Source organism: Oncorhynchus keta, chromosome 14, assembly GCF_023373465.1.
Source record: "Oncorhynchus keta strain PuntledgeMale-10-30-2019 chromosome 14, Oket_V2, whole genome shotgun sequence".
In the NCBI taxonomy this organism is placed as follows: Eukaryota; Metazoa; Chordata; class Actinopteri; order Salmoniformes; family Salmonidae; genus Oncorhynchus; species Oncorhynchus keta.
Window position 1 is genome coordinate 20,383,760 of NC_068434.1, and position 9,320 is coordinate 20,393,079.

Consider the following 9,320-nt stretch of genomic DNA (forward strand, 5'->3'; position numbering starts at 1 on the left):
TTGCTCCTTTATTGTTTCTGCAAACAATGCTGAAGAGAACAACGACCTAAACAGCAAGGGAGAGACCAATGACATCACATCAGAACAGCAACTCCTTGAAGTCTAAAAAACACAATTATGATCCAAATATTTTTGTTACCCATAAATGTGTGTAAATTACTGTATTTATACTTAGGATATTGTTTTTAAATAGCTGAAATGCCTCAGTCAGTCTCACAAGAGGACTCCACTTTGTTTTACTTCTTTATGGTATTGTGGTGTTACTCTAAATTCAATGAATTGGCTAATCACATGCCATGCAGATACAGCAATAAATCATCCTGACTACCACCAAAAAGTAACACAGTAGCACCCCCAAGTGGATAATAAGACAATTTGACCTGCTTTGTTCCTAGACATGAAGCCTACTACAATTCCTAAAATCTCTTGTGTTTTTGAGCAGGCACCAGTGAATTTCACAAAGTATGTACAAAACATGTTATTAAAGTTGATGTAGGCACACATGATTAATAACAAAATCTAATTTTATTGGTCACATACACATGGTTAGCAGATTTAATGCGAGTGTAGCAAAATGCTTGTGCTTCTAGTTCCAACAGTGCAGTAATATCAAACAAGTAATCTAACAATTCCCCCAAAACTACCTAATACACACAAATCTAACAAGTAATCTAAAAATTCCCCAACAACTACTTAATACATACAAATCTGAAGGGGTGAATGAGAATATGTACATACAGTGCCTTGCGAAAGTATTTGACCCCCTTGAACTTTGCGACCTTTTACCACATTTCAGGCTTCAAACATAAAGATATAAAACTGTATTTTTTTGTGAAGAATCAACAACAAGTGGGACACAATCATGAAGTGGAACGACATTTATTGGATAATTCAAACTTTAACAAATCAAAAACTGAAAAATTGGGCGTGCAAAATTATTCAGCCCCTTTACTTTCAGTGCAGCAAACTCTCTCCAGAAGTTAAGTGAGGATCTCTGAATGATCCAATGTTGACCTAAATGACTAATGATGATAAATACAATCCACCTGTGTGTAATCAAGTCTCCGTATAAATGCACCTGCACTGTGATAGTCTCAGAGGTCCGTTAAAAGTGCAGAGAGCATCATGAAGGACAAGGAACACACCAGGCAGGTCCGAGATACTGTTGTGAAGAAGTTTAAAGCTGGATTTGGATACAAAAAGATTTCCCAAGCTTTAAACATCCCAAGGAGCACTGTGCAAGCGGTAATATTGAAATGGAAGGAGTATCAGACCACTGCAAATCTACCAAGACCTGGCCGTCCCTCTAAACTTTCAGCTCATACAAGGAGAAGACTGATCAGATATGCAGCCAAGAGGCCCATGATCACTCTGGATGAACTGCAGAGATCTACAGCTGAGGTGGGAGACTCTGTCCATAGGACAACAATCGTCGTATATTGCACAAATCTGGCCTTTATGGAAGTGGCAAGAAGAAAGCCATTTCTTAAAGATATCCAGAAAAAGTGTAGTTTAAAGTTTGCCACAAGCCACCTGGGAGACACACCAAACATGTGGAAGAACGTGCTCTGGTCAGATGAAACCAAAATTGAACTTTTTGGCAACAATGCAAAACGTTATGTTTGGCGTAAAAGCAACACAGCTCATCACCCTGAACACACCATCCCCACTGTCAAACATGGTGGTGGCAGCATCATGGTTTGGGACTGCTTTTCTTCAGCAGGGACAGGGAAGATGGTTAAAATTGATGGGAAGATGGATGGAGCCAAATACAAGACCATTCTGGAAGAAAACCTGATGGGAGTCTGCAAAAGACCTGAGACTGGGACGGTGATTTGTCTTCCAACAAGACAATGATCCAAAACATAAAGCAAAATCTACAATGGAATGGTTCAAAAATAAACATATCCAGGTGTTAGAATGGCCAAGTCAAAGTCCAGACCTGAATCCAATCGAGAATCTGTGGAAAGAACTGAAAACTGCTGTTCAAATGTTCTCCATCCAACCTCACTGAGCTCGAGCTGTTTTGCAAGGAGGAATGGGAAAACATTTCAGTCTCTCGATGTGCAAAACTGATAGACATACCCCAAGCGACTTACAGCTGTAATCGCAGCAAAAGGTGGCGCTACAAAGTATTAACTTAAGGGGGCTGAATAATTTCGCACACCCAATTTTTCAGTTTTTTATTTGTTAAAAAAGTTTGAAATCTCCAATAAATGTCGTTCCACTTCATGATTGTGTCCCACTTGTTGTTGATTCTTCACAAAAAAATACAGTTTTATATCTTTATGTTTGAAGCCTGAAATGTGGCAAAAGGTCGCAAAGTTCAAGGGGGCCGAATACTTCCGCAAGGCACTGTAAGTGTATGGATGAGCGATGGCCGAGAAGCATAGGCAAGGTGCAGTAGATTGTATAAAATACAGTACATACATGTGATGAGTAATGCAAGATATGTTAACATTAAAGTGGCATTATTTAAAGTGACTAATGATCCATTTATTAAAGTGTCCAGCGATTGGGTCTCAGTGTTGGCAGCAGCCTCTGAGTTAGTGATTGTTATTTAACAGTGTGATGGCATTGAGATTGAAAAACAGCTTCCATCTCTCGGTCCCAGCTTTTGATGCACCTGTACTGACCTCGCCTTCTGGATGATAGCGGGGTGAGCAGGCAGTGGCTCGGTGGTTGTTGTCCTTGATGATCTGTTTGGCCTTCCTGTGAGAGTGCTGTTGGTGTCATGGAGGGCAGGTAGTTTGCCCCCGGTGATGAATTGTGCAGACCGCACCACCCTCTGGAGAGCCTTGCGGTTGAGGTCGGTGCAGTTGCCGTACCAGGCTGTGATACAGCCTGACAGGATGCTCTCGATTGTGCATCTGTAAAGTTTGTCAGAGGTTTGGGTGACAGGCCATATTTCTTCAGCCTCCTGAGGTTGAAGAGGCACTGTTGCGCCTTCTTCACTACACTGTCTGTGTGGGTGGACCATTTCAGTTTGTCTGTGATGTGTACGCCAAGGAACTTAAAACTTTCCACCTTCTCCACTGCTGACACAATTCAATATAAAATTAGAAACTGGTAATATTTTGTAAAAATATTCATTTGCAATATAAGATTAAAATAGTGTATAATATCGTACATAATTTATGCCCTGCATTTGAATCCTTTTCATACACATTTCTCATGACAATCAAGTGATACCTAAAAATTCATAACCAGAAAATGGAAACGAATCAGACTAACAATACATTTTCAGTGAATTTAAATTTTACTATAATGCTATAAATTTACGATAATGCCATAGTGTTTTCATTACATGTTTTGACAGGCCACCAAACAAATAGGAATTGCAAAAGGGCAAGGAAAGGACATCTGGAGGCACCCGAATCAGTATTAGAAAGTCAATCAGAAGTAAAACTGAGAAATACCAAGGGAAGACATGCTCCATTATGGTTCAAGATAAACCCTCTACAATATATCACAGGGGTGTGTTCATTAGGGTACACAGTAATGTGTTTCGCAAGAGAAAAAAAGTGCCTTATGAAAATCAAAAATTCAACTCGAGGCAGGCATCCTGTAAAGTTGCACTGTTGGACAAAGACAAAGCTAGTGAGAGTTCACCCTCTCCCCTGTCAATGGCAGATGGCACAGTTAGGTTAACAATATTAGTGGCATCTCTCTATACTCACATGGCTTGATTCAGCCACTATAATTACACAAAATAAATCTGGTTTATTTATCATAATCAACACTGCATCACAATGTAATTCACAATCAATCATATTTATGAAACAGCTTAAAATGAAATGTCACCATTTGGTGGATTGATTTCAATGTCACTTAACATGTAAAGGTTATAAAACATTTCCTTTCCAACACATTTTTTAGAACACTTTAAAAACTCACTTATTTGAAGCTTGAAACTTTTCAATCTTTTAAAACAAATCATCCCGACTTGACAGTGTACTCCTGCCGCTGCTTTGACTATACAAATATTAGTCTCCTGTGATATGACTGTTTCCGCGAGAGATTTGGTTTTGACTTCCTAAATGATGATTAGTTGAGATGACATTTGTATGATTACATCAATAATAAGGCATCTTTTATCAAATACAATCACGTTGATGTACCAATGGAATTAGATCTCGGCATTCATCTTGGTGTACATCTCATAGATGGCATCGGTGGCAGTGAAGTTCACTAGAAATAGTCGTATTTTGTCCCGGCAGTCCTTTTCCTTGACCTCTTGGACAGTGCCCTCAGGAAATCTGCCTTGTAGGGGGCTGCGAACACAGCTACCTACAGTGGAAGACATTCAAGTAAAGTCAGTTCAAAAAGGCAGACTTGACATAAGCAAACAAAGTTAACTGCTAGATCTAAGAGATGGTGACATCACTTGAATGATGGCCACCACTAGCACAGCGAATTACCAAGTGATTTCAAATTGGCTAAACTATAACAGTTTCGGATAATGTGATACATTGTCAATGGAGACGCAGTGTAATTAAAGCCGTAATCTAAAGCAATCATGCTATGGTGAGGCGCTTACCTTGAAAAGCTTTTGCACTAGCCACCCATGGTACTTCTTCAGGGCCAGCGCACAAGCTTTGGTGCAATTGACCCGGATGAGGTTGGGGTTGTTTTCGTCCCTTCTCCCCATCCACCAAACTCTGAAGCAGGACCTGGATAAAACGGACCCCTGGTCAATAAAGAACGAGAAAAAATACAAATCACATATCAGACAGCGGGTACAGCTGTAGACAGACTCAACGGTAACACTTTAAACCAATCTACCGGAAGGCTTTTTACCTGTTAAAAAGCAGGTATGAGGCTTTATAATAAGGACTATATAAATATCCCTCTATTTAAATCAACTGAATTGAAATGTCTGGTACTTAATCAAGCTCATTATTAGATGCTAACGAGATGTTATAAGAGGTTTGTATGCTCATGACAAGTCTTATAATGCATTATAACAGCATCCTAAAGTTTTAGACTCAAGCTCCAAAAATAAAACATTTGTCTGACCTCTTCAGCCACATTAGTGCCAGGGTGGCTCCCATTTTGGGCCAGCCTGCTCCATACAGCTTATTCTCTACCTCCAGGATTTTTTGGCAGGTCTTGAACCTGCTAGGTTGCTGTCATAAACCACCTTGATTTTCTAAAACAGGGATAGTTCAGTAATATAGTTGCTTGTTTCTTTATGGCTCCAAGTTTACCCATTTGCACTTTAACCATGTGAAAAAGTTGATGTAGGCTACTTACTGTGATGCTCCCTGCAATGTCAGATTTAACTCGAGCAAAAACAATAGAGCCAAGGCAGTCTGTAGAGAGATTTAAAAATACCATGTTTGCCCATACTGGAAAAGTAACATCCTGCACAATGTCAGCTTTGTCTACATTCCCAAGAGCTAAGAGAGAGGGGTTAGGAACAAAGAGAGAGGGGTTAGGAACAAAGAAATACATAGAGGTTAGGGAGTAAGAGAGAAAGTACAGGAGAGAGGGGTAATGGAGAAAAAAAAAAGTTAGAATATGTCCTCCCCTTCATCTACACTGATTTTAAAGTGGCTTTAACAGGTGACATCAATAAGGGATCAAAGCTTTCATCTGGTCAGTCTATCATGGAAAGAGCAGGTGTTCCTAATGTTTTGTACACTCAGTGTATATCCATAACATCGGTCTATTTGAACATTGGAGAGATCTCAAAGAGGACCAATACCACCACACTACAGGGGGAAAGTTTTGCAGTTTTCTTCATACCAAGGTGTAGACTAATTATTGTATAGTAACCTTTTTTTTTTTTACCTACCTAAACACATTAGGTTTAAAGACTTCCAATGATCCAACAATTTGTAAGAATCTATTATTTGCTTAGCCTTTTCTAATAGGAGAATTTGGCTAAGCAACTGCAATTTCTAACAGGCCATTTACATTGTAACTTTCCAAATGCACTCTCATTCTAAAATTTATTTATTTTAATTTTAAATTTAACATTCCTCAATCTACACACAATAATCCATAATGACAAAGCGAAAACAGGTTTGGAATTCCTTAAAAATAAACAGAAATACCTTGTTTACATAAGTATCCAGCCTCAAAATTGAGCTGATATGCATCCTGTTTCCATTGACCATCCTTGAGATGTTTCTACACCTGTGGTAAATTCAATTGATTGGACATGATTTGGAAAGGCACACACCTGTCTATATAAGGTCCCACAGTTGACAGTGCATGTCAGAGCAAAAACCAAGCCATGAGGTCAAAGGAATTGTCCGTAGAGCTCTGAGACAGGATTGTGTCGAGGCACAGATCTGGGAAAGTTGGGAAAAAAAATTCAGCAGCATTGAAGATCCCAAAGAACACAGTGGCCTCCATCATTCTTAAATGGAAGAAGTTTGGAACCACCAAGACTCTTCCTAGAGCTGGCCCCCCCGGCCAGCTGAGCAATCGGGAGAAGGGCCTTGGTCAGGGAGGTGAATCATAATGTAATAATATGGAAATATAGAACTGTTGGAAAAACAAAGATTAGATTTTAGGCCTATCCTCCCAAGAGCATTGAAATTCCAACATGATATGGGCTAGTCACAACTCAATGTAGCAGTTATACATAATTGATTTGTGACTAAGTATAAGATTAAAATAACACTAAATCCAGTACACCATAATAAAACACATAGAAAACAAATTAACCATACATATCCTGTTTCTTGAGTTGAGGTCAAAAGGAAAAAAAGTTGGCCAGGAAATGTTACGGTCAGTTTAAACAATGAGAATGAAATGGAAAGAGAGTAATATCAACACCAGGGTTCACAGGGGTTTCACATGGCTAACTCAATACAATAACTTTGGTATATTAACACAGAATGAAGCCACAAAAAGATGCCCCAATGCACCACAGTCAGTGAATTGCCAAGGGAAACAACACCATGCTAATCAGAAATATCAATTTCCACAACTTCAAATCAAGGCCAGTGAATTAAATTATGCAAGCAAAACATTTGTTGACTGCTTGATAAAGAGAAATAAGATCCCAAAAAGATTGTCCCTTGTTAGTCCTCCCAAGTGGCACAGCGGTCTAAGGCACTGCATCGCAGTGCTTGAGGCATCATTACAGCCCCGGGTTCGATCCAAGGCTGTGTCACAGCCAGCCGATGCGGCGCACAATTGGCCCAGCGTCATCCAGGTTAGGTCGGCCTGGATTTCCTTGTGCCATCGCGACTCGTTGTGGCGGGCCTGGCACCAGTTGCGCTGACACATTGGTGTGGCTGGCTTCCGGGTTAAGCGAGCAGTGTGTCAAGAAGCAGTGCGGCTTGGCAGGGTGGTGTTTCGGAGGATGCATTTAAATAAATTAGATTGTCCCTTCAGGCAGTTATTTGCTTGGGATTTACAGAGCTGTTTTGACAGATCCCTCAGGCAAATCAGACTACTGATTAATGAAGGTAATGAAAGTCCCTTCTCTGGATACAGGAATGCCTCTCCGGACTCCTAGTATTGTCAGGTTAATCAAATTTTCATAACACTAACCTTGAGAAAAGCACGTAACCTACTGACAAATTGATGGCCAACCACAATCTAACTATTCTGTCTTCATCCATGATGGGCTGTAGCGAATGGTGTGATACTTTTGTAGAAATAAATGCAATACATTGTTGTAACAAAGTAGAGAGGAATGTGGGTGGTGGTCTATATGCATAGGCTTTGGCTAGCCCAATATTGGCCTAAAGGAGCCAAACGTTACTCCTTAGTCCAAGGACCTTACATGTTCTGTTTAAAGGGCGAATTGGCTCTGGAAGCTCAAATAGCTAAATACTCCATATAAACGTATGGCTCTAGAAGACATAAATCCCTCTACTTTCAAATGAAATCAAAATAATTTCACAAATGCACACACAGCCACCAGCATGTTTCAGTGACAACACCTTCGTGGCGTCTGTCTTCCGTTTACACACAGGTGTTCAGATACTCAGATAGTAATTAGCCCAGGTATTCCACTCAGTCTTCGGTAAATAAGCACCGTAACATTAATATATGGCGGTGTGGTAACCCTAACCGTATAAAGCTGTGTATCTATTCAACCTTTTTATTGTGTATTATTTACCGTCGATATTAAAGATACGGTCCTTATGTTTCCAAAACAGTACCGCAAGTGATGTGTGTTAATGTTCGATTAATGTGTGTTCACCAACTGCCGCGTGGCTATTAATAACAAAACTCGCCCTACAGAAGACGCATTCATCAAATTACTTATGTGTAATATAATGGAACGGAGTCATGATCAATGGCTAGAATATTGCAAACTAAAATCTGAGTTTGCAAACTACTTACCAAAGAATGGCAGAAGATATGACACTGACTCCAAGAAAGATCTATAATAATAATAATATAATATATAATATATGCCATTTAGCAGACGCTTTTATCCAAAGCGACTTACAGTCATGTGTGCATACATTCTACGTATGGGTGGTCCCGGGAATCGAACCCACTACCCTGGCGTTACAAGCGCCATGCTCTACCAACTGAGCTACAGAAGGATCTAGTTTCCACTTGTTTATCGGCTGGAAGCTGTTAAAAATGGATGCTCCATAACAACAGCCATGGTCGGCTACACAAACACTCCGACAGTGATTTGTAAAAACCCGGAACTGTCACCGGTGTGAGCTCTTGAGCATCTCCCACCAATGGTCTGAAAACTGCCTGGAAGCACAGCAGCTGACCAGGGGTGTGTTCAGTATGACAGAACGGTGGGCAACGTTGAATTCAACAGACACGGTAGGGCTATTAATTGATTTAGCAGATACAGATGACAAAGGCCTACAATGATCTGGTTACTATTAAAGATTTAGCCATGTATAAATAATTTATCAGAGAATTATGTGTCTCCACTTTAGGCCCAGGCCTTCTCCCGATGCCCTTCTTTATGCAATGAGGAATCACAACCAGGTGACAGTGGGCAAAGAAAATATTTGCATACTGCCGTAAATGTACTGTGTGTGGCATGTTCGGATGAGTTGCCCCAGCCGTGACTTGAACCCAAGTCTCCGCTACTGTCAGTCCAACACCATACCTGTGGTGCTCATAAGTGTATACACTGCCTGCCCTTGTCTTTTGAAAGATTGTCCCGTCCCACATTTCACTCTACCTTTAGGTCCTTTGATCGTGCACCTGTGTTGGGGATTTGCTGTCGAAGACTACCCTTGTACGTTTCTCCCGCAGAACCCTTTTAACTTGTTCTCGATGGCTGCAACCGAGGGTCATCCCTCTTCTGACATCAACGTAGCGAAGTCAGAGGGTTTATTCTAAGGTTGGGCGGTATCCATATTTTCATA

The 9,320-nt window shown here is 40.4% G+C and overlaps 1 pseudogene; it reads right to left on the minus strand.

The window, feature by feature from the left end:
• Positions 1–3,075: 3,075 nt before the first annotated feature.
• Positions 3,076–5,214, minus strand: LOC118394030 (glycolipid transfer protein-like; annotated as a pseudogene).
• Between the last annotated feature and the right edge of the window lie 4,106 nt (positions 5,215–9,320).